Source organism: Peromyscus leucopus, chromosome 7, assembly GCF_004664715.2.
Source record: "Peromyscus leucopus breed LL Stock chromosome 7, UCI_PerLeu_2.1, whole genome shotgun sequence".
Lineage (NCBI taxonomy): Eukaryota > Metazoa > Chordata > Mammalia > Rodentia > Cricetidae > Peromyscus > Peromyscus leucopus.
Window position 1 is genome coordinate 79,837,270 of NC_051069.1, and position 27,572 is coordinate 79,864,841.

The 27,572-nt window shown below is 39.8% G+C and overlaps 1 pseudogene; it reads left to right on the forward strand.

The window, feature by feature from the left end:
- Positions 1 to 554: 554 nt before the first annotated feature.
- On the forward strand, positions 555 to 27,311 carry LOC114690992 (annotated as a pseudogene).
- The last annotated feature ends 261 nt before the right edge of the window (positions 27,312 to 27,572 follow it).

The window sequence follows — 27,572 nt, forward strand, 5'->3', positions numbered from 1 at the left end:
TGGTGAGGGACAAGGCCGGTGCTGCAGCCAGTGGAACTCTGTGCAGTCTAATCCTCCCCTTAGGTGGTGACAGGAGCCAGAAGCCTAGCTCAGCACCATTAAAACCTAGCAGCCAGAGATGGACACATGCACAATCGCTCAGAACAGTTTGCTCTGGGCAGGAGGAGAAGAAGCCAGGGAACCACCTGGTGCCTTATAGAGTTGGGAAGTCTGGCACCATTATGTGAGCAAATATACAGTGGGGTATGGAAAGGAAAGAGAGCAAAAGAGAGGTTCGTGTCCTATAGAGAGAGATGGATCTGTAAAGGTGAAGACTGTGAAAAACAGATTGATGTGGGAAGCCTGCTTGCCACCTGGGGACTTGGGCTGCTGCCAAGAGCCATGTCTGGATCCCTGGGCCTACTGCAGCAGTGGTTATGTAGAGGTTTTTGACTCCTGTTACCACCGAGGGTCATGAAGAGTCCTGAGGTTCGGCTGCCGCACTTGGCCAAGTAGGTACCTAAGCACCACCACAGCAGGTTATATGCTGATCTGATTGGCTTAGGCTGTTGCCCATGGCCATGGAGTTGTTCAGACTTGACCTGCAGCCAAGGGCCATGTATGGGTCTGTGGCTCTACTGCAGCCAGGGCCTGTGTTGATGTCCATGGAGCCTGTCACCACCAGAGGTCATGTGAACGCCCAGGATCTGAGCCCCTACATGTTATGGCCTGGTGGCCACCCTGAAGCCCAGGTGATGCTGAGCTAGGTGGCCTGCCCTGCCACTCAAGGCCACAGTTCTATCCATCCCAGGCTGCATCAGAGGACCATGGGTCTGTGGTCCTTATAGCAGCAGGGGTCTGTGATGATGTCTGTGATTGGAGTCACCACCAAGGGCTACAATGGTGCCTGGTTTCTGGGTCACCAACTGTGGCCATGGTGCTGACTAAAGCATTCTGTGACTGGGGCCTTAACAATCTGAGAGGCCTGAACTGTCACAGTGACCAGCCCTAACTGCTACCAGGGGCCATGCCTGGGTCCATTGCCCTACCACAGCCAGGAACCACATTGATGTCCACAGTACCTGTTACCATCTGGGGTCATGTAGATGCCTGGGGTCAGAACCCCCACCTGAATTTTTGTTGAGGCCTAAGGACCATCCTCCAGCCAGGGTGATGCCAACCTGAGTGGCCTACACTGTCACCTGGGGTCATGGTGTCATCTGGGCCAGGTCCACGGCTGAAGGCCATGTCGAGTCTGTGGCCCTACCTTGGCCGGGGTCTGTGGTGATGTCTGTGGCTCCTGATACCATCAAAGGCCATGCCAATGCCAGTGGTCTGAGCCACCACCTCTGGCTGTGTTGGTGTCCACAGGGGCTGTGCTGATCCCGGTGGCCTCTGCTATCACCTGGGGCCATAGTGACATCCAGCCCTGGGTTGCTGATGAAGACCATGTCTGGGTCCATGGTCCCAACACAGCCGGAGTCTGTGTTGATGTCTGTGGCCCATGGTGATACCAAAGGCTATACATAGTCCCAGAGTCTAGGCCACAGTCTGTGGCCATGTTTGTGCCGTGCCACCATCAAGACCATGGCAATCTGAGTTCCCTGCAGTGCCAGACACAGGGTAATGGTGTGTCTGGGCCTGGGCGGCTGCCTAGGGCCTTGTCTATGTGTATGGCCCAACAGCAGCCTGGGTCTGGGTTGATGCCATGGCTCCCATTGCCCCTAAAAGCTGTATGGATGCCCACAGTCTGGACAGCCACCTGAGACCATGGTGATGTCTGAGAGCCTTGCTGCCACTAGGTCCATACTGGTCTGGGTGACCTGTGCTGCCACTGGGACCATGGTGACATATGGGGCTGAACTGCTGCTGAGGGCCATGTCTGGGTCCATGTACTTGCTGCAACTGGAGTCTATGATGATGTCCATGGTCCATGTGGCCACAGGGGGTTATAGGAAACATGCATGAACTCTCAGAGCCATGCTGAGCCAGCCCAGCTCCTCCCTATCCCTGGGATGGCAGGCCCTGCCCCTTGTTGGACACTGCATTGGGAGAGCTGGCCCAGGCCCCATGGGAGAGATGGCACCCTGCACTCAGATGGCCCCACCCCTCACCACTGGTATGGGAGACCTGGCTCCAATGGCATGGGCCTAGGAGAGCTAGCTCCACACCTCACCTGAGGGGGGCAATCTCAGTGGCCAGGACTGACGAACTCAGATACCACCCAGACCCAGATCATGGGCCTTGGATTGGCCCACCCTAACATCTACCACATCTGTGACCTGCTGGATTGTGTGAAGAGACTGGTCCTGCTGAACGATGACTGCAGGATCTCCATGGGGCAACAGCAGGATGTCCAAGAGGAGTTTTGGTGAGGGTCCAGTAGTGATGGTGTGCCAGAGGCCTTGAACCAGACCAATTACTCATTGCAATGACCATTCTGTGGGTGGGGCTGATTGGACAAGAGGGTGTACTGCATGACACACCACAGCACCTAATGTCACTGGGATTAATGAAGAGGTATTGGAATGATGAAGGAGCAAGGTGGGCTTTTTTGTGTGTTTTGTTTTGTTCTTAATTGATTTTTGAAGAGGGTTCTTTTGTGGGGGATGCTGCAATGGTGAGGGGAGACTATGGATGGACTAGTACATGCATGGGATTGGGGTGTATGATGTGAAATTCCCAAAGAATCAATAAAGAATTATGTTATTACAAAATAGAAAAGCAATAATGGGCATTTTTGTTGTTTTGCATTTTACGTATGTTATTTCTACAACTGATGGGAGTGAAAACACTGGGGGCTTTCATGCTATAGATTTCCTTACCTATGGAACTGTTCTGTTACATACCCAGTGTTTCTAGAAAGCCTCTAGCAAATACTTTCATTGTACTGCACAGTGAGCTGTGCTTTGGAAACAGAGGTCAACACTTTGTGGACCTAAAACCCTGAAGGACATTTCTAGAGATAAAGACATGCATTCATCTTGAGTACATCAATTCAAAATTAACAGTGACACATAACTAGACAAATACCTACCCAGGTGACAAATATGTACATAAACATACCCCATCCCAAACATAGCAAAATGCAGATCCCTTCCTCATCACTCCTTCTCCTCACAAACATTCAAAATAGTATGTCACTGTAATGAACACATATTACATATATGACGTATATGAAGCAGCCATATTATAATTCTGCAAATAAGTTTTATTGTATATATTCAAAGTACAGGAAATATTATAAATGCAAATACAACAACATGGTTATTGTGGTATAATAAATGAATATATCCTTCATACCTGCTCATTTAGAAAATATCCTGAATACAATGAAATATTACTGATGGTATTTCTGACAGTGCACATGCAATCTTTCAACTTGCTTACCCTTCATGTTATATAGTTTAACGTACATCTACCCATTTCCTACCTCCTAATCCCTGGTAATCACTATTTTAGTCTGTATTTTTAGATCTGGTTGCTTTTTAGATTCTAAATATAAGCAAGAATATTTGTTTCTCAGTGGAAAGCAGAAAGATGATCTCATTTTTAAAGCTCAATAACATCCCACTGTGTGTGTGCACGTATGCGTGCATGTGTGTGTACGTATGCGTGCATGTGTGTGTGTCTGTCTGTGTGTATGTGTCCCCACATTTTCTCTCTCCAGTCAGGGATGAAAACCTAGCTTGTTAGCACATTATTTTGGCTGTTGGAAATCAGAGTTTCAGTTTCCCTGAGCATGGGGTGCAGCTGCCTGCCTGACATCATTTCATTTCCTTTAGCTATATACCCAGAACACTCATTGTTGACTTTTGGCACTTCTATTTTTAATTTCTTTAGTAGTTTCTATATATTTCCCATAACTTCATTAGCCACTGTTCCCACCAATAGTAAATAAGATTTCCTTTTTCCTGATCCAGACTGATTCTTTCTTTCTGTTTGTTTGTTGTTAATAGTTATCCTAACAGACGTGAGGGGATATCTCATGCTGACTTAGATCTCCATTTCCCTATTGATTACTGATGTTGAACACATTTTCATGCTGATCATTTTTGTTGTCTTTGGAGTACATGTGTTGTTTTTATTATATGCCAGAGACTTCACAAGTAGAATGCACTATACCATTATAGTATAGTTCATTCTAAAGCAGACATGGTTACTATCTCTAGGTGTCAAGTATTCATTCTAAGCTCATACGCTAATTGCCAGCATTTGATAAAGCAATGCATGCGACGATGACCTGCCAACATTAGAAAAGGCTGACAAATGATAACTACTTCCAGCAACAGCAGCCTTCTAACCACACTCAGCTGTAAACTTTGCTGCCAACAGTAAGCACAGGTCAACTAGCTGGAGTCCTGGAATTCAGAATCACTTCTGAGACTTTCAATACATATTTGCTCTCAGCACATCAGCATACAAGTGAAATTTTACAATGTTATTGCTTCTGAATGTTTAAACTAAAGAGCAGGAGAAACACTTCTGTTACACACCAGGCAGAACACTTTGATTTACTTCTAGACATGGTGTAAGATTGGAAATATAAAGAAAAAGATTGGTTAGGAAGCAAAATCAGAAGAAAAAACATTTGTATACTACTAATATCAAAGCAATATGAAATATACAGTAAAAATAAACATGTACATATTATTTTGAAGAAATACAATTATGAAAGGTTTTGTAAGAATTTATGTCCAAATATTCATAATTATTTTACAATGTTCATATTTTCCATTCTGAATATTTGGTTAATGATTGACATCCACCTATGTGTGAACTTGTAAATTCTGATACTTTCCATCTTTAACCAACTGTAGCATTTCTGTTTGTTTGTATGTTTGTGTTTTATGCTAAGTAGTGGCGTGGCATTCAGCATACAAAAGAACAAGAAAAAGCTCCATGGACATTGGTACCAAAAATATATATTGACACATAAATGGTCATGAGCACTTGCTTCAAGAATCCTTCCTAATAAGCCTAACTGCATCTAAACTAACCTGTATTATGTTCTTCCTAGACCTTAACACTGAAATAACATTCTTCCTTTGTTTCCTTTTCTGCTGATGCAGTGTTCCTGCCTAGTTAAAATGAAAACTTAAGAAACCAAAAAACTTCCCATGCTTTCCTGCTGTGTCCTCCGGGCTAGGAATCCTGCCTGACACCTATTTGGTGTCCGTGAAATTTGAATTAGGTGGCTAAGCATGAATGCACAGAAAAATGCTTGGGTTCCCTAACCTATAAACCTCAACTCTGCTCTTCTCACTTACTAAAGTTATTAATTTGTTGGATTTCCAGAAGCTTGTGAATTTTATTGCCAAGTATAAATAACTTGAAAAAGCATAACCAAGTGAGATACTGACAAACACAAGTAAACATTATATCCTCTGTATCATGATTCCTCCATGGTTATCTACCTGCAAAAAATAGTCATGGCATTACAAAAAATACAGCAATAGTTAAGATATCAGCATAAAGATATGAGATTGTTTCTTAAAATGTACCTCACAACTAAACACATGAATCTGTGTCATGTTTAGTAAGGAAAAAATCCACCTTAACTGAAATTATTCCCATATACTTACTCATATCTTAATTAAACTACAATAATATCAAAGCCTACAACTTCAGCAGAATTTTATCACATCTCTTGTTTAGCCACAGTTTTTTTTTTTTTCTTACTTGGCCCCCAGGAAAATATTCATGAGGTAAAACTGGTAATATAAAAATAATTATTTGAAAAACATTATATGAAGTGAGTTGTTGCTTCTCTACTGGATGCCAGTTTAAATTGAGCTAATTTGTTTTACCAGTAGCTTAAGAAAACCCCAGCACAGCAGCCCAACAATTATGTCCAGGTGCAAGAACTTAATTCAACAAATTCTAGGTGGATTCTCCCTGTCTGCACTATAGGCCCATTTCAGCTGTAGCTAAGTACAGATGCCTTGAAAACTCTATGTAAACATGATCCAGCCAGTCCTTGAACAAAGATATTGAAATGTTTCCAAAACTCTCAATAATAAAAGTGGCATTACTGTGGACATAATTCCTTTCACTGAGGGAAATGGCTTGATCAAAAGTTTATATGTAAAAAAATAAAAATAAAAAAAAAGTAGGAAAAAGAATCTATTCCTTTAGATTTTTTTCTTACACAGAGATAACACATTTAACATTTTTACTTTGATTATATGTCTATAATTCTGATAATCTGGGATTATATAGACATAGAGTGAGCATTAATACTAACATCTGTAGACAGCAAATGCTTCCTGGAAGGACTTTAGTGATGCCCCAAATGGGAAAATACAGCACTTAAGTAGAAGATAAAGAACTTCCGAATGTTGCCGGGCGGTGCTGGCGCACGCCTTTAATCCCAGCACTCGGGAGGCAGAGGCAGGCAGATCTCTGTGAGTTCGAGGTCAGCCTGGACTACCAAGTGAGCTCCAGGAAAGGCGCAAAGCTACACAGAGAAACCCTGTCTCGAAAAACAAACAAACAAAAAAAAAAGAACTTCTGAATGAAAGATCTGCTTACAGAAGTTCACAAGGAAGCTTAGCAGGCAACTGAAGCTCTTACAGACCTCTCCACAACCTCCATTTGCCAAAGTTGTGATCTTAAAACTTAAGTATATTTGCTTATTTATCTCCCAAGTAACTTTCTTTAAGTGGTTTTGAGAAAATAAACCAAACAATGATAATCAACATTTCTATGGTTTCAGTGCTAGACACAACAATATTTTTCCATCATAACTCTAGATAATAATTTTCTTAGATTTTTGGGCTTTTAAAAATTATAGCTAAGGGTGTTGTACCAAGGTTGGACATCAATAAAATGTACTGATAACAGTTAGTAAGGCTGACTTAGCTGTGAAGTGCATGCACATCAGCTTCAGTTTGCCAACCCTCCCAAGTCAGATCAGAGTGGAGGGACTAGAAGGCCAGTTCATTTGAGATTCATAGCAGAAAGGAGAAAACGTCTATGTCCCACCACTTCTTTTACCCAGACAATGTATTTGCCATCAAGATCTATTCTGAAATATTTCTCTATAAAGTTTCTGGTAACTTATCTGGTAAACTCTATGAGAAAGCTTTGTGCGATCAAGATGATCTGTAGAAACTGAAAATATTAATTAGAGGTACCATGGAAACTTGGGATAAATCATTGGGCAGTGCTTATTCAGACATGATATGAGTGGTCTGGACATTTTGGAAACCCTCCAAATCAGAAACAAACTAAAAAAAAACTGTCAAAATATGAATCAAGTTCATGGGCCTGGAAGACCAGTTCATATGAACTAAGAGGACAGCTTAAAATCAGTCAGAAATCATAAAGGAATTCAAGGTGGACATAGCAACTTTTCCCATGTTTCATTAAGCTTTGGTTGATAAACTAAAACCTCTAGGCCTGAGATTTAGATATTAATAATCTAGCAATCTCATCCTTATTACACTCAATTTCTATATGTGAAGAGTAATTTGAATATGCTATTCAACTCATGACAGAGAGACAACAATTCCATTGTGATATTCATATCCAGATAATAAACTTAACTCATAGAATCAAGCTTTAATTGCTTCCTTGTACTATGAAATTTGTTGGACGCAAGATATGTTATACTCAAAACACTACAAAACAACAGCAAAATGTGAAATGACAAAAAAACATATATTTTAACATTCACTTATCTTTTTTCAAAAAAGTTTTATTGAAGATTTATGAGTCAAGTTACAAAAATATATAAACACTGATTCTAATTTCTAGAACCTCAAATTCTTTTAAGAAGTTAAATGCCATTATGCAGTAACGTGATAATTACTGTTACCAAAGCAACATTTTGAAATATATTAAATATATTACATATATTGAAACTACTTATGCAGATTTGAGTGCTATTGTCACCTTTTCTATGCAAAGGAAAATAATACATTATTCTATTCCATATCCTAGGTATTTAATAAGATATTATAATTATATATAAGAAATTTGACTATGAATTGTGCTACAAATAAAATCATCTGAAAATCTCAGTAGGACACTTGTTCATAAGAGTTTAGCTACTGATAAGATCTTCTGTGTCCCCCATTTGAACATAAGTAGAGCTCAAAGGCTGTGAGTAACCTCTTGCCTGCACATGCTTCTTTGATTCCTCAGTTCAGAAAGCCAAGTTTCAATGACGATAAAGCCAGTCAAGTAGCCACACAGATTTATGCCCCAGAACTCCTGCATTCTAGTTCAGTAAATGCCAACAATCCATCATACTAGTTCCAAGATAAAGTTTATAATAATTATTTTCCATATGTAAAATATGTATGCATAAATAGTGTAAAGTGAGAGAGGCTTCAAGCCATTTGGCAATACACTCAAACTGTATCACATGGATAGCCTGAGAATCTCAGCCTACTCACCACCTCCCCTCTGTGGTGATATTGTGTTCCCCAAAATATTGTTCACCCTAATAAACTTATCTGGGGTCAGAGAACAGAACAGCCACTAGACAGACATAGATGCCAGAAAATGGTGGCACTCACACCTTTAATCCTAGCATTCCAGAGACAGAAATCCATCTGGATCTCGGTGAGTTCAAGGCCACACTGGAAACAGCCAGGCATAGTGACACACGCCTTTAATCCCAGGAAGTGATGGCAGGGAGCAAAAAGGTATATAAGGCGTGAAGACCAGGAACTAGAGCCTTGTTAAGCTTTTAGGCTTTTGAGCAGCAGTTCAGCTGAGGTCTATTTGGATGAGGACTCAGAGGCTTCCAGTCTGAGCAAACAGGATCAGCTGAGAACTGGTGAGGTGAGGAAGCTGTGGCTTGTTCTGTCTCTCTGTTCTTCCAGCATTCACCCCAATACCTGGCACCAGGTTTGATCTTATTAATAAGACCATTTAATATTCATGCTACATCCCTCTCCTGTTTTACTGGAGAGAGCACACTAGTTACTCACTATTTTGATACACCTAGGAGGCGAAATAGAGAACTAATGATCACAGTCATTGCCTAAGGTGTCCTTGACCTTCTCTGGAGTAGATCAGGGAGGAAAAATTCCTAAAAACCAAAAAGGGAAATTAACCTCCAACAGTCATAGAAAAATTAGGTTGTTGATATTGAGGTAAAAGAATCTTAAGTACATAAAATACATAAATGCAAATATAAAACATATTTTACTCTTAACACACTTACTTTTGTTCCCCAGGGTGAAAATGTAAAACACTGAAAAGGCAAAAATTTCTGATAATTTATACAAAACTGATAGAAATGACAAAGTCAAAGAATATCATTTCTCAATTGAGTCATTAATATGATTGTTATCAGTTTAACAAAACAATTTAATTTGAGCTTCAAAGAACATTGTTTGTAATTTCATTTTTTTCTGCTTATACTTCACAATAGATAATTACAAATGTAATCATTATTGGTCATTGGCCATTAATTTGTCTCAGTGTATGTACCTCAGTGGGCAGTAATTACTGTACTGCCTTCAATAAGATATCATTAACAAAATGAGAAGACTAGAGAAAATATGTTAATTACCGTAAGTGCTCTCTGGAATAAACAGTCTAACAATTAAAATAACACTTACTTTTTGTCAGACTACATTATGCTGTGCAAAACAGGGGAAAGAGAGAGAGAAAATGCTACATAATTTGATAAAAAGACATTTGAGAGAATTAATATTACTTTGTTTTAAATCCATTTCTGCAACTCTAATGGCCCTAAGGTAAAAATGTATTCTTATAACAAACAGCACTGTCTTAAAAGCTCATTGTTCACAATGAAGGGAAAGTTAGCTAAGTTCTGTACATTATCATTATGAGAAATATCTTAAAATTATGACAATATTCTCATTGTTTGGGACTATTTGAAAGATGACTTAAACAGATTTCCTTTAGCCTATACATAAATAGACTAGGGAGTGTTTTAAGTGCACCCAAGTCAACACACTGACTTGAGCAAGTGCAGAGATCCAAACATGTCTTTAAGTACATTTACAGGACATTTCTATGATCAAAACTAACCGTGAAAACAATTCTCCCTAGCTTTTAATCTCCATTGTTCAGGATGATCACTCATAACATTCTAAACACATTAATTCTTCATAAACATTAGTGTCTTATCTCCAGAGATACATATACATGTTTTCTGTAGCTGTTCATTCAGGGCTCTTCGGCAACTGGATTTGGTACGCTCATCAGATCCAAACTCGGCAGCTGTTCCTGCTTCTCTTTTATTGGCTTGGGCAAGCATACCTCGTTTTATCATCATTCTTATGCCATCAAGCCTTTGCAACTTCTTGCCACTCCTGTAGCGGAGCCTTTTACAACCCAGTGGCCGGTAGCCCCTTACGAAGATTCTCCTTTCTGGAGAAGGCTTGTCGACATGCATCTCTGATGACAAATTGCTTCCCCACTCTCAGATCATCTACTCCTTCACAACCTTCGAACCTCCCTGGATCTAAACCACCCAAACTCAACTCTATTTGAATCTGGTGCTATAATCACTTACAGCATCATTAAAATTAGATATAAACAATGAATACTTCTCACACAGCCCCATAATTACATTGTTCCACTTAAGTCATTCTTAGTTTCTACGGTATGTGCACCTTAAGCATATTTGCAAATAGCATTGTCCAAAATGGTAACATTGGAAACATTGTCACAAATGGCACTCTTAAGTTTCTATATACATTACACTCCAGTAGTGTTGTAATACTTAGAAATTTGAACAAGGGCATGAATTCCTCTCCCCCTTTGAATTGTCAGAAGAAACTTTATCAATGGTGATACTTCACCCTGTAACTTCCAAAGCTAACAAATTATCAAGTGCCTCACAATGAAATTAGTATAGATGGAAGCATGAAGTAATTTGACATCTGACCTTTTCCTTCAATTCTTTGATTTCTAAATTGAACAACTACTCTTAAATTTAGAAGTTCCAATATCTATATGATAACACTCAGATCTCTATGTAACATATCAATGACTCTTTGTGCATACCTATAACCCATAAATCTAAAACCAGACTAAATTTATTACCATTTCGTAAGAATAATTAATTCTTCTACAAACACGCATATCAGCGAGACTCTGAGGGGAAAAATTGTATTACAAAGCAAAATGTGTGGTGCTTGCAAACATGTTTACTATGGCAAAGAATGCTAGATGCACACCAAACACCTCTCTCCTACAGGCAGTACACATAGCTAAAATCGCATTTCCCAATATCGCTGTAGACTGAAATATAACACAGCTTCCTACCTCCTCATTTTCTTTGGCTGGAGGTTGGATGTGCATGCCCTGATGAGTGATGCCAAGTGACACATGGGGCAGAGCAGCAATGCATACCCACCAGCCACTAGAAGCCCTCTGCAGAATGACAAATAGGAATCTGCTTTTTAACCAATATTCTTCTTGGTGATTGTTTCAGCAGTTATCATATCATGACCGATATTATCTTTTAGAAAATCATTTAAAAAAAACTGTACATATTAAAATATCAACAGTAGCATCAATTTTTTGAATTTTATATTTTTCTTGCTTAAGTACATGTTAATTTTGTAATAATAGCACTTTGGGAAAATGAAACCTTTGTTAGTATTTTAAAAAAAAAGAACTCATTGACTTCTAAAGATAATATTTCCAGTACAGAAAAGTTAGTGCCTGTCTGTCATTGCTATTATACATTTGTGTAATGTGTGGGAAATACAGCATTTCACTGATGCTTCCTAAATTATGACATATTCTCATGTAAACAAATTCATTAGAAAATAACATAAGCACAATATTTAATTAATTGCTTTGTAGAGACATTTTTGCCTTGGCTAATGTCATTTTAAACAGCCATAAATCCTAATCTTAACTAATACAGAGGAAAGGTTCTGTGCTAAATCAATTTCCACCCTTCAGATCCTGAGGAAATTTAAATAACCTCCCGTACTATCTTCCCAATGTCTCCATACTTGACTGGATCATCTTGACAAACATGTCAGACCTTATGAACTCTTTAGCTCTTAGAGTGACATTAGCTTGGTTTTTAAGCCTTCTGACATACCAGTCACAACTCTGTTAATGTGATTTACAGTTAAATTAAACATAAAACCATCATTATGAAGATAAAAGGATAAAGCCTCAAGCTACAAATACAGAGAAGATAGGCAACGTTGGGCAGAGAGCTCACGGCAGTCTCCCTCAGCCATCTCTGCTGGGATTGGGTGTGCTGGAGACATCCCACCTAGAACTGGACACCCTGTTCAGCATTCCAGAGTGTTGGTAGGATAGAAAAGCATGCTGAAAAGCGGTCATGGTTTTTAAGGAAGGAAATAGTGTCTTGTCTATTCTTCCCTTTGTGTCTGCTTTAGGACTTTATATTTTACAGTTTCTTATTCCATTCTCACCTTACAGATGTGGAAACGAAGACTGAGTTCAAGCCAGCATCCTAAGGTTAAAAGAAATAGAGGTATAGCCCTTCCGCTAACACCACTGTAGTCCCGGTCAACGTAGTTTGCCACTGTGCTCTTCTTGTCCATCCATGGAGCTCTTTCTAGGAAAATGAACAACTCCCTTAGCTTGATGCCTCCCGAGAACTCCTGCCTTACCACCCTCCCATCCTTCTTCACTCCAGGTCAGTTTCCAGACATGACTAATGTCATCTATTTCTCTCTGAATATTTTTCTTCATTTATTATGTTATGTTCTCCTTAGTCAAGTATTTTCATCCCTGTAAGACTGTCTTCATGCCATAAAATTATCTACCTTTGACCAGACCATAATCCTCAGAGACAAAATATGGGCTATACCCACTCTTGTTTTCTTACAACTTTTCAAAAGTAAATATATGTTTGACTAAACAAATGACAGAAACTGTTCTACTTTAAAAATATATTAAATGAAATCAAATTCCCAATTTCTGAATGCCTCTCTGAAGTAAGTGCAAGCTTCTGTTTCTTTTATAGTTACTTCAAGGTCTTCAATTTATTTACAGTATTGCTGTGGGATGTTCTGTATGTCCTGTGGGAGCCCTTTTTGGGTTCTTTGTGGCGTTACCCAGCAGGTCCGAATAGAGGATGATTAGGACCATGGGCCTGAGTGCAGGTGTCTGAGATGGTCTGCACTTGGCTGTGCTGGGGGATGGTCTGTATGTTAAGTTGTTCTGATTGATCAATAAATAAAACCTGATCAGCTGTGGCTAGGCAGGAAGGATAGGCGGGACTAACAGAGAGGAGAAATAAAAGGACAGGAAGGCAGAAGGACTGACTGCCAGATGCCGCCAGCACAAGAAGCATGTGAAGATGTTGGTAAGCCACGAGCCACGTGGCAAGGTACAGATTTCTAGAAATGGGTTACTTTAAGATATAAGAAAAGTTAGCAAGAAGCCTGCCACGGCCATACAGTTTGTATGCAATATAAGTTTCTGTGTTTGCTTGGTTGGGTCTGAGCGGCTGTGGGATTGGCGGGTGACAAAGATTTGTCCTGACTGTGGGCAAGGCCGGAAAACTCTGGCAACAAATGGCGCCCAACGTGTTGGCAAGAGTTTCCACCTAAAACCTGAAAAAAAGATTCTGAAACGGAGCTAAAAACAGCTTCCTAATTATCTCTCTCAAATGGGCGGCAGCTTGCCGGTTTGAACTACTGGTGTGTTCCTAGCCTGCTGTATGGCGGGAATGAGGCCTCTGCAAATGGCACATTAAGTTGCATGGTGGATTTGGCCTTTGCTAGTACAAGGCAAAAAGGGTTTCTGGGCTACACGGTGCTTGGATAAAAGCACAGACCCACGATGGCTCCCAGAGCTGGTGGTAAACGGACCACCGCCATGTTGGGAAGCTGAGGTGGGCGGAGTCAGCAGCCATAGCACCGTTTCAGCTTACAAATGCTGCAGTTTAAAGCAATAAATTCACAATAAGACAGATTCAGATGGAACAAGACTTTAAATGCTTTACAATGTGTGTAAAAATGTACATAGGCTTGGAAAAGAGAGGAAAAGGAACATAGACAGTTATATAAAGAAATAGAAAGTTTTAAAAAAATAAAGTCTTTAAAGAGAAAGTAAAAGTAATATAAAAAATAAGCCATGTAAAGATGGATATCACACAGAGAGTCTGGATTATATTGTCTTTGGGATTTTTTTTTTTTTTTTTTTTTTGGTTTTTCGAGACAGGGTTTCTCTGTGTAGCTTTGTGCCTTTCCTGGGACTCACTTGGTAGCTCAGGCTGGCCTTGAACTCACAGAGATCCACCTGGCTCTGCCTCCCGAGTGCTGGGATAAAAGGCATGCGCCACCACTGCCCGGCTGTCTTTGGGATTTTTAACTGCAGAAAGACATGTGATTGTAAAGACTGCTCAGTTAAATCAATGTGTATATTTCAAAGGTATTTCAATTTTGAAATTTATGTCTAAGGATGTGTTGCTTTGGAAAGGAGACTCTAATTTTGTTTTCACAGAAAGTCAGAGGCTATGGATTTGTTCCAGATTAAGATACATCAGGTTTGACCAGCCAAGACCCCCTGAAAGGTCTCCGATGACACCATGGCCCAGATGATCCAACATCCAGAATCGTTTCAAGGCAACTGGCTCAGATGATACAGTCTCACGGACTACTCCATGAACCTGAAATTTTCTTTGTGTCCCCATGAGATGCTGCGCCCCCCTCCAGCAGGAAGTAGTAAGAGAAGCTACGCCCAAATTCCCAAATATACCAAGCTGGCTTTAAAGATGTGTAAAAGTTAAAACCTTCCTTTTTAAAAAAAAAAAAAAAGAAAGAAAAAAAGAAAAGGGGAAGTGCTGTGGGATGTTCTGTATGTCCTGTGGGAGCCCTTCTTGGGTTCTTTGTGGCGTTACCCAGCAGGTCCGAATAGAGGATGATTAGGACCATGGGCCTGAGTGCAGGTGTCTGAGATGGTCTGCACTTGGCTGTGCTGGGGGATGGTCTGTATGTTAAGTTGTTCTGATTGATCAATAAATAAAACCTGATCAGCTGTGGCTAGGCAGGAAGGATAGGCGGGACTAACAGAGAGGAGAAATAAAAGGACAGGAAGGCAGAAGGACTGACTGCCAGATGCCGCCAGCACAAGAAGCATGTGAAGATGTTGGTAAGCCACGAGCCACGTGGCAAGGTATAGATTTCTAGAAATGGGTTACTTTAAGATATAAGAAAAGTTAGCAAGAAGCCTGCCACGGCCATACAGTTTGTATGCAATATAAGTTTCTGTGTTTGCTTGGTTGGGTCTGAGCGGCTGTGGGATTGGCGGGTGACAAGGATTTGTCCTGACTGTGGGCAAGGCAGGAAGACTCTGGCAACACAGTATCATTTTTATTTTTTTCATTTTTATGTTATGCTTTTGGGTGTTTTGTCTGTGTGGGGGGAGGGTGGTGTTATGTACCACTTGTGTGCCTTGTGTTCACAGAGGCCAGAAGAGGGTTTTGAATTCCCTGGAACTGGAGTTAACAGACAGTTGTAAACCACCATATGGGTGTTGGGAAGCAAATCCAGGTCCTTTGGAAGAGCAGCCAATGTTCTTAACTACTGAGCCATTTATCCAGCCAGGAACAGCAGTCAGATGGTGGTAGACCACGCCCTTAATCTGATCACAAGGCAGGCACTCTCTGTGTGGTCAAGGACACAGCCAAGTGTAGTGAGATGAGCCTTTGATCCCAGTACCAACCATAGAGACCTGGAGGTCTGTATAGACAGGCAGTGATGAGGAAGACATGTGGTTGGGTTTAGAGCCAATGAGAAGGTGGAACAGAAAGGCAATAAAAACCACAAGTCAGGCAGGAAGAAGCTGTCTCTGGGGAAGCAATGGCAGCAAGGTGGTAAGATAAGGTAGTTGTGACTCTCTGATCTCTTTGGCTATTTACCTCTGTATTTGGCTCTGTTTCTTATTTACTAAGACTGTTTAGAATTTCATCTATATTATATGAGAAAATTTTCTGCACTGTGGCTACATTAAGAAGATTATATAATGTGATACAGAATTATCATTAGATAGATAGATATACATTATCAATATTATTGTCTCTATGAACACTATCACTAATAAGTATAAGAAGAAATATCTCATTTGAAAGATTGCATATTGGTGAGCTAGAAAAACATCTCAGTGGTTAACTAATATATATTGCTCTTCCAGAAGACCTGAGCTGGGTTGGTTCCCAGCACTCACCTAGGGTAGACTTTGTAAGCCTATAACTCCAGCTTCAGTGATGTGACACCTTGTTGTGGCCTCTGTGGGTACCTGCACCCAAGTGTGCATTCACACACACACACACACACACACACACACACACACACACACATATATATATATATATATATATATATATATATATATATATATAGAGAGAGAGAGAGAGAGAGAGAGAGAGATCTGTGGTCAGCCTTGAAATCATATACATACAAGCAACACTATACAGACTTAGGAGGTTGGATTTCTATGTGTATGTGCATATATATAATTTAAAAACAAAGTAAAGCCCCATCCACTATGTCAATCTGAAATCACTTGGGGTTCAAATCTGGAGTCTGAACCAGAACATAAGGTAGAAATGTCCAAATCCAGTTTAACAGCTTTTCATACTGTCAGCAACCACAACCAGTGCTGGGCTCTAAGAACAGATGGAGTCTGACCAAAAACTAAAAAAATAAAAATAAAAACTTAGGTTAAAAACCACCAGAGACAGTCTTATCCCCATCCACTTACCTGCCTATAGACAGCCCACCCAATAAGTTGACCTAGGACTATATGGAATCAAAACCAGGACTCTAGGAAGAAACTCTCAGAACCACACCACCATCTTACCCAACTCATAACCACCCCTCCTACTGATGGACCAGAAGACCACATGGGTCCTGTAGCAGGAATCTTAAAAGTTCTTATTAATAAAATCAAACCCGAGGCCAGTTATTGGGGTCAATGCTGGTAGATCAGAGAGACAGAACAAGCCACAGCTATCTCACCTCGCCGGATCCTCAGCTGGTCTTGTTTCCTCCGACTGGAAGCTTCTGTGTCCTCATCCCAATGGCTCTCAGCTGAACTGCTGCTGGAAAGCCTGAAGCTTAACCAGCCACATGCTTAACCAGCCAAAAGCTTCTATTTTCTGGTCCTCACGCCTTATATATATTTCTGCTTTCTACCACCACTCCCTGGGATTAAAGGCTGGCTTTCTGGGATTAAAGGCGTGTGTCACCATGCTTGGCTATTTCCAATGTGGCCTTGAACTCACAGAGATCCTGAGGGATTTCTCTCTCTGGAATGCTAGGATTAAAGGTGTGAGTGCCACCATTTTCTAGCCTTTGTATCTAGTGGCTGTCTGTTCTCTGACCCCAGATAAATTTATTAGAGTACACAATATTTTGGGGAACACAATACCACCACAGGGTCCTATTCTGGAACCCTGTTTAGAAACACTCAGAGACAGTACACACCCTTGTCTGCTATCAGGACTCCACCCACTATCCCCACATGGGACCACTTGGAGTCTAAAGCCAGAAGCCCAGAGAAGTCCTGTGGCTGAAAGCCAAGCATCCATCAGCTGGTTTGACAAGTTGAGTTCACAGCAAAAATTCTACTCAACAAATGTAAGACCAGATATTCACACCAAGAAGCACAAAAATGTCCTAAATTTAGATACTTCATCACATCATGAAACAAAGAACAAACAAATAAACAACAATAGCAACAAAACATGAAAAAAAAAAAAACCTGACCATATATCTCCTCTAGAAACTAGCATCCCAGGAGCTGTGGGTTGTAGTCTAGTTATCATTTGCTTTATATCTAGTATCCACTTATGAGTGAGTACATACCATGTTTGTCTTTCAGAGTCTGGGTTACCTCATTCAGGATGGTATCTTCTAGTTCCATCTATTTGCCTGCAAATTTCATGATGTCATTGCTTTTTACTGTTGAGTAGTACTCCGGTGTGTAAATGTACCACATTTTCTTTATCCATTCTTTGGTTGAGGGGCATCTAGGTTGTTTCCAGGTTCTGGCTATTATGAATAATGCTGCTATGAACATAGCTGAGCAAGTGTCTTTGTGGTATGATTGAGTATTCCTTGAGTGCTGTGGGATGTTCTGTATGTTAAATGTGTTGCTCTGATTGGTTAATAAGACACTGATTGGCCAGTAGCCAGGCAGGAAGTATAGGTGGGACAAGGAGAGGGGAGAGGAGAATTCTGGGAAGTGGAAGGTTGAGACAGAGATGCTGCCAGCTGCAGTGATGAGAAGCAACATGTTAAGATACCGGTAAACCATGAGCCATGTGGCAACTTATAGATTAATAGAAATGGGTTAATTTAAGATATAAGAACTAGATAGCAAGAAGCCTGCCACAGCCATACAGTTTATAAGTAATGTAAGTCTCTGTGTGTTTACTTGGTTGGGTCTGAGTGGCTGCGGGACTGGCAAGTGAGAGAGATTTGTCCTGACCGTGGGCCAGGCAGGACTGGAGAAAACTCCAGCTACATCTGAGTATATGCCCAAGAGTGATATAGCTGGATCTTGACATAGATTGATTCCCAATTTTCTGAGAAATTGCCATACTGATTTCCAAAGTGGCTGTACAAGTTTACATTTCCACCAACAATGAAGGAATGTTCCCCTTGCTCTACATCCTCTCCAACATAAGCTATCATCAGTGTTTTTGATCTTAGGCATTCTGACAGGTATAAAATGGTATCTCAGAGTCATTTTGATTTGCATTTCCCTGATGACTGAGGATGTTGAGCAATGTCTTTTGGCTATTTGAGGTTCTTCTGTTGAGAATTCTCTATTTAGCTCTGTAATCCATTTTTAATTGGATTGTTTGATATTTTGATGTCTAGTTTCTTGAGTTCTTTATATATTTTGGAGATTAGCCCTCTGTCAGATGTGGAGTTGGTAAAGATCTTTTCCCATTCTGTAGACTTTTGTTTTATCTTATTTACTTATTTACTTGCCTTACAGAAGCTTTTCAGTTTCAAGAGGTCCCATTTATTAATTGTTGCTCTCAGTGTCTGTGCTACTGGTCTTATATTTAAGAAGTGGTCTCCTATGCCAATGTGTTCAAGGCTACTTCCTACTTTCTCTTCTACCAGGTTCAGTGTAACTGGATTTATGTTGAGGTCTTTGATCCACTTGGATTTAAGTTTTGTGTATGACAAGAGATGTGGATCTATTTGCAATCTTCTACATGTTGACATCCAGTTATGCCAGCACTATTTGTTGAAGATGCTTTCTTCTTTCCATTGTATAGCTTTGGCTTCTTTGTCAAAAATCAGGTGTTCATGGGTGTGTGAATTAATGTCAGGGTCTTCAATTTGATTCCATTTGGTCCACATGTTAGTTTACATGCCAATACCAAGCTGCTTTTATTACTATAGCCCCAGAGAAGCTAAGTAACAAGGAGGACCCTAAGAAGGATGCATGGATTTCCCTGGGAAGAGGAAATAGATAAGATCTCCTGAGTAAACTTGTGGTCAGAGAAGATCAATAGAGGGTAGGGAATAAGAATATATGGGAAAGGGAAGGTTGAGCTGAAACAGGTACAGAGTAGGAGAGCAATGAAAGAAATATCTTGATAGAGGGAGACATCATGAGGATAAGAGGAAATTGGGTGCTAGGAAAGTTCCCAGGAATCCACAAAGATGATCCCAGCTTAGACTACTAACAATAGTGGAGAGGGTGCCTGAGCTGCTCTATCCAGGTAATCAGATTGGTGAATACCCTAGCTGTCATCATAGAGCCTTCATCCAGTAACTGGTAGAAGCAAATGCAGAGATTCAGAGCCAAGCGCCAGGGCAAGCTCCAGAAGTCCAGTAGAAGAGAGGAAAGAGGGATTCTATAAGCAAGGGGCATCAAGATCATGATGGGGAAACTTACAGATACAACTGAACCAAGTTAGTGGGAATTCATGAACTTTAGACCAACAGGTGTAGAGCCTTCATGAGACTGGAGTAGGCCCCCAGCTTAAGTGAGACAATTGTGTAGCTTGGCCTGTTTAAGGGGCCCCTGGCAGTTGAAATAGGATCTACTCCTGATACAGGAACTGGCTTTTTGGATCCTATGGTGGGACACCTTGCACAGCCTTGATGCAGGGGGAAGGGCTTGGACCTGCCTCAGCTGAATATACCAGGCTTTTCTGACTGCCATGAGAGGCCTTACCTTTTTAGAGGAGGGGATGGAGAGGGGGATGGGGTGGTAAAGCTGGGGTGGTAACTGGAGGAGGGATGAGAGGGGATCTGTGATTGGTATGTAAAATGAATAAAAAAATTCTTAATAAAAAAATAAAAGAAGAAACTAGCATCCTATCACAATACTCCATGAGATAAGAAAATTAGCTGATACACAAGACAAGAACTTAAAAATAGCAATTATGAATATATTCAAAGAGGTAAAGGGAGATATGAATAAATGCATGAATGAAGACCATGAAAATGCAGTTGAATGAAAAATGAAAACAATTAAAAATATGAAAACAGAATTTAATTTTAAAAAACTAAAGAAAAACCAAACAAATAAAACTCAACGTGAAAAACCCAGGAAATTAAACAAAGAACTCAAAGGAATGGCTCACCAACAGGTTGGGTGAAGTGGAAGAGAAAATAACAGGTCCCAAAGACAAGGTAGAAGAAATGAATCAAAGAAAATGTTAAAGCAAAAAAAAAAAAAAGGAACAAAGCATCTAGGAAACCTGGGACACAACGAAAAGATCAGACATAAGAATAATATCTGTGGAAGAAGAAGAAATCCAAGTGAAAGGCAATGAAAATATTTTCAATAAAATCACAGAAAAAAATTTCCAAATCTAAAGGAAGACATGCCTATGAAAGTACAAGAGGGATACATACGAGCCCAGAAAATTCAATCCCCACGTCACATAACAGTCAAAACGCTAATGTAGAGAACAAAGGAAGGGTACTGAAGCTGCAAGAGAAAAAGGCCGAGTCAAATAGAAAGGCAGGCCTATTAGAAAAAGACCCAACTTTGTATTGGAGACTTAAAAGCCAGGAGAGCCTGGATTGATGTTCTACAAGTTCTGAAAGACCACAGATGCTGGCTCAGACTACTGTACCCAGGAAAACTATCAGTCATAATCAAAGGAAAATGGGGAAAAGTTTCATGATGAAAACAGATTTAAGGAATTTAATGGTCCTCTAAACCATCTCTACAGAGCACACTTGAAAGAATGCTTCAAGCTGAAGGAAAGATTAAATCCAAGAGGGAACAAGAAATAAATAATCTCAGAACAAAAAGCTAGCCCATTCCCTAGGGTGAGATACTTTGCTCAGCCTTGATGCAGGGGAAAGGGGCTAGAGCCTGCCTCAATTTGGTATGCCAGACTTTGTTGACTACCCAAGGGAGGCCTTACTCCCTCTGAGAGTGGATGGGGGTATGGAATGGGGGAGAGGTGGAGGGGGAGGAAGAAGGGAAAGGAGGGCGAAATGGGGATAATATGTAAACTGAAAAAATAATAAAATAAATAAATAAATAATCCTAGAACTGTTAGTCAAAAAAGGTCAAATTAAACAATGCCACCACCACAACAACAAAATAAATGGAATTAATAAATAAACATTATTCAATAATAATTCTAATTATTAGTTGTCTTGATTCCATCCAAGAAAAAGGTACAATTGATGAAATTGTATAGAATCCATCTTTCTCTGCCTCCAAGAAACAAGTCACCATAAATGATATAGACCACCTAAGTGTAAAAGGATAAGAAAAGATATTCTAACAGGTGGTAGTGGTATATACATTTAATTTGAGCACTCAGGAGGCAGAGGCAGGAGGATATCTGAGTTCAGAGCCTGGTCTACAGAGTGAGTTCCAGGACAGCCAGGGATATAAAGAGAAACCCTGTCTTGAAAAACAAAAACAAAAAGAAAAAGAAAAGAAAGAAGAAAGAAAAAAAGGTATTCTAAGCAAAGGGAACAAAGAACTAAGCAAGTATAGGTATTTTAAATACCTTACAAAATAGATTTCAAACCAAAATAATCAAAAGACAGGCAGTGAAGGGAGAGACATTTTATACTCACTAAAGGAAAAATCCCCCAAGAGAATTTTTACAATTCTAAACATTTATGCTCCAACTATAGGGACAGCCAGTTTCATAAAACAAACAATACCACCACTACCCCCACCACAACAAAATAAATGGAATTAATAAATAAACATTATCCAGTAATAATTCTAAATATTAATTGTCTTGATTCCCTCCAAGAATCTAAACCTAAGATTTACCTAAGATTGACCCTGACACAGTGATAGAGGGTGACTGTAATACTCCAGTTTCATCAATAGAAACATCATCCAGACTAAAACCAAATAGAAACCTGGGAGCTAAATAATATCATAAATCAAATGGATCTAATAGATAACCTACAGAATACCCCACCCAAGCACTAAAAAATATATTTTCTTTTCAGCAGCCCATGGAACTTTCTCCCAAATCGACCATATATCAGGACATAAAACAAGCCTCAACAAATTTAGGAAAATAGAATATCTGCACGTTTTCTGATGACAAAAGAATAAAACAATATATAAACTGCAACAGAAATGGCAGAAAGTGTACCAAATCATGAAAGCTAAACAACACATTACTGAATAAAATATGTGTCAAGGGAAAAAGTGAGAAAGGAATTTAAAAATTCTGAGAACTGAATTAAAATGAAGACACAACATATTTATATAAGGGACGTGATGAAGGCAGTAGCAAGAGAGGACTTTATAACGTTAAGCACCTTCATCAAAAACAACAACACACAAAACTAGTACATGGAAGAGACAATAAAAGTCAATGCTGAAATTAATAAACTAGAAAGAAAAATACAATACAAAGAATCAATGAAAGCAAGAATTGGTTCTTTGAAAAGATTAACTAAATTTACTCAGAAATTAATCAAAAGAAGGAGTTTCAAGTTTCAAATCAATAAGACCATAGATGAAAAGAAACATTATAACAGATACTGAGTAAATTCAGAAAATCATACAGATACACTTTAAAAAATCTATGCTCCCCTAAAGTGAAAAACCTAAAAGAAATGGATCAATTACTTGATGTGTATGGCCTACCAGAGTAAAATCAAGATGAAATAAATAATTTAAACCAATCCATAACAACCAATGTGATAAAGGTAGTAATTTTTAAAATCTCTCAACTAAAAATAAGTCCAGGTCCAGATGAATTCAGCATAGATTCTTCCAGATCTTCAAAGAACTAACATCAATATTCCTCAAATCATCCAATAAAAAAGAAAAGGGAAGAATGTTTCCAAACTTTTTTATGAAGCCAGGATTACCCTGATTCCAAAACCAAACATCCAACAACAACAAAAAATTATCAGCCAAGTCTCTCCCGTGACTAAATGTTATTATCTAATTCATAAATCATAGAATCACATTTCTTTCAGACTTGAGAAATGTAAAACAACTCAAATCATTTCGTAAGTAGATATAAAATTATTTCAAACAATAATATTTCCTATCTGGGCATAGTGGTGCACAAATTTAATCCTAGCACTTGAGAGACATAGGCAGACACATTTCTATCAGTTCCAGGACAACCTACATAGAGTTCCAGTGCTGTGTAGTAATCCTTCTGTACACTGTGAATATATATTACTCTCATTGGTTAATAAAGAACTGAGTGGCTGAGAGCCAGGAAGGAAGTATAGGCAGGACAACCAAACTAAGGATACTGGGATGAAGAAGGATGGAGTCAGAGGCATCGCCAGCAGATGCAGGGAGAAGCAAAATGAGCATGCTGTACTGAGAAAAGGTACCAAGATACATGACAGAGTGTAGATAAGAAATACAGGTTAATTTAAATGTAAGAGATAACTAGTAACAAGCCTGAGCTATTGACCAATCATTTTTAATTAATATAAGCCTCAATGTGGTTATTTGGGAGCTGCTGGTGGGATGGAAATTTCCACCTACATTCCAGAGTGACAGAGTGCAACTTTGTTTCAAATAATATAAATAAATAAATAAATGCTATTCACCTTTTTATTGTTTGAAATTTTAATATATTGCATATAGTATGTTTTCACCAAATCTATCATTCAATCTTGTCCCTCCAATTCCTTCCCAATTACCAGCATCTCCAATTTTCACTTCGAAATTCATGTGCTTTATTTTTAAACCCACTTAATCCGCTTGATAGTGTCTACATGCACATGAGTGTAAGGACATCAACTAGATCATGGATAGCTTCTCAGGAGCCACATTCCTAAAGAAAACTAACTCCTTCACCCAATGGCCACCAACGGCCAATAGCACCTCAGGAAAGATGGAGCTTCCTGAGACCCTTCTTCTTCATTCTGGCATTTTAGCTGGCTTGAGCTTACACAAGCTTTTCACACATAATTACAACCACTGTGCAACAGCCCTGTCATGTCCAGAAAACACTGTTTCACTATGTTCATTCGTCGTTAGCTCTAGCTCTTACAGTCTTTCTGCCCTGGCTTCTATTATGACCTCTCAGCCTTGAAGGAGGGAAGAAGTGATATAGACATCCCATTTGGAAATGAATATTCTCTGGTCTGTAAATCTCAGCATGTTGACCAGTGTGGGTCTCTGTGTTCATCACCATCTACTGCAAAAAAGATGACATAATGAGGATTGAGTGCTGCATTAATCTATGGTTATAAAGATAAGTACTTATTAGGCAGTTTAATGCTGCTCCCATTTAACAGAATCTTAGCAGTAGGCTCTCCACTAGGGCCTATGACCTACCCAGCCATGAGTTCTTGGCCCAGTGTCTTAGTCAATGTTCTGTTGTTGTGAAGAGACACCATGACCACAGCAACTTTTTTTTTTTTCAAGACAGAGTTTCTCTGTGTAATAGTTCTAGCTGTTCTGAAACTCTCTTTGTAGACCAGGCTGGCCTCAAGCTCAGAGATCTGCCTAACTCTGCCTCTCAAGTGCTGGGATTAAAAGCATGCACCACTATTGCCTGGCAACCATAGCAACTATTACTAACACAAACAAAAACAACAAAAAACAACAACATTTAATTGGGACTGGCTTACAGTTTCAGAGGTTTATAATCCATTATTGTCATGGTGGGAAGCATAGTAGCATGCAGGCAGACATGGTGCTGGAGAGGTAGTTTAGAGCTCTACATCTGGATCAGAAGGAAGCAGAAAGAGAGAGCAACTAGACTTGGCTTGGGCATTTGAAATCCCAAAGCCTACCAGTGACACACTTTCTCCAAAAAAGCCAAACCTATTCTATCAAGGCCACACCTCCTAATCCCTATCAAGTACTGCTACTCCCTAGTGCTCAAGCATTCAAATATGTGAGTCTATCGGGGCCCTTCCTACTCAAACCACCACATCCAGTTAATGGTACCAGGCATAAATAACTGCTGAAGACATCAATTGTGCTATTTAGTTAGCACGCCTTGCCATAAATTGTTATCCTTCTCCCCTGAATTATATAATATTTCCCAAAATCTTGTTGTACCTCAGTGCACAAAGTCATTTGCCATGGGATTCCAGACAGATATTTTTTGCAAGAAATCAATATTGTTAATGTGGACATCTGGACATCGCTATATAAAAATGTTTATCACAGTGACCTGAATGGGAACCTTTTGTTGGAGATGTGGATGAAGGAACACAGAAACTAGTTCAGGCTATATCTAAATACCTTATACAAGCTATCAGTGCAATGAAAACTGATGATGTTCCTAAAGAGAGCTGGTGAACATTGTTCAGAAACATGCCCAATGAAATAGATTTTCAGTGGTTCAAAGCTATGTGGACATGGAATCTATGAGCTTTTCCACACAGCCCTCAACACGCCGTACACTTCCAGAAGTAAAGAAGTTGCTTGATGAAGCTGTGCCATGCGGTTACAATTGAGCCAGTGATTTGTGAAGGAAGGTGGATGGCAGGATAAAACTGGACAGAAGGTTGGACTCTGGGGACAAGAGACTGAAAGCTATCTGCTCAGTTTGAGCACACCCTGCTGGTCACGGATAGGCCTCACCCAGAAGCTCAGCTGCTAGAGGCCTCATTCCATGTCCCAGTTTTCATTTCTCCCAAGATGCCACATCTCAATACCTTCTTGCTGTACTGTGCATTTTATTGAAAGTACACAAAGAAAGGGCTCTTTTAATCATTTGTTTTGTTTTGACTGCAGCTATGAAAAGACTACAACATATGGTGTGTGTCTTCAAGAGGTTTTGTTTGTTTGTTTGTTTTGGGGTTTGGATTTGGGTTTGGGGGGTTGTTTTTGTTTTCTTTCTTTTTTTTTTTTGGTTCTAAAAAAGCTAAGAAAAAATAAAAGCAATGTTACTCAATTCTTTTCGATCCCCAGGCTCACCCCCTCAGTTCTCTGTACCTATGTTTTATTATTTGCTCCTTGAGCACTTTTATTTTTTTGGTTGTGAGCCTAGCCTTTAACGGCTGAGCCATCTCTCCAGCCCCCTTGAGCACTTTTAAATAAAACTGCTTCTGATTGCTTTTTATCACTGCTACAAACCTTCGATCAAGGGCCAGATGCCATCCAGAAGAATATTGAAGATGAAAAATCTTGAAACTTTAGCAACACGTGTTGATCCAGGCCTTTTGTTACATAGAAATATGTGTGAAAATGCATATGCATAGATTTTAAATTCTGCATATGTAATTACTGAACATTGTGTGACCTTTGGTTTGGGTTTATTCTGCTTTGACAGGTTGTCTGCTGTCATAAAGGGATCAGTAATTTGTGTGATATAATTCCCAGTTGGGAACTGGCCTCCTCCCACCCCCATGCTAATAATACCCTTGTATGTGTGTAGAGAAGTGCTCACTCTGAGAAACTTCTCTCCAGTGTGGACTGTGTATCGGTGAATGAATGCTAAGAATCCCTTTGGGAAGAGATTATCAGACTGTTTAAGAACTGGTGTGTGGTAAAAATAGCTATGCTTCAGGTGGTGGCTAGCTGCTACCCAGAATAACTTCATAATACAGTGCTATTTTAGATCTCTAGTTGGTCAGAAATATGAGGGACAAAGCCCCCTTTTCTTCCCTCTTTTATTCTATGGGTACCTTCCCAGAGTAAAGAGTTGCAGTTTCCTGTGACAGATGATGGGGAAAGAGTTCCGAAAAGGTCTCCAGATGTGAGCACAGTCATGAGTGGCATGAAAGTTTATAACATTTAGTGCACTAACAGTGGTTAACAAGGAACTTGTTGAATCCTGTAAATGTGCAGTGAAGACGCTGTGGTCCTTGGTGTAATGTAAATGCACCTTACCTCTACATAGCTGCGAGCGTCATCAAAAAGTGGCCCTGGTGCCCAGATTATGTGCTCCTCAGCAGTTGTCCAAATGGGAGCATATGCAGTGGAGATCATAAAGCTGTCATAAGACTATCTTGATAGCTGGGTATCTGATGACTTTCTTGTAATATAATTGATACCATTGACACATACTTCCCTCAAACATTGCTTTAAAGGAATAATGATAATGTTAACCTGACTTTTTCTAATGACTTAGTAAAGTGTCTAAATCCGGTCTAGACTTCTTGGTGACTATGTATAAAGTTTTTATAAAACTGTAGTGTACCTGGCAGCGGTGGTGCACACCTTTAATCCTAGCACTCAGGAGGCAGAGGCAG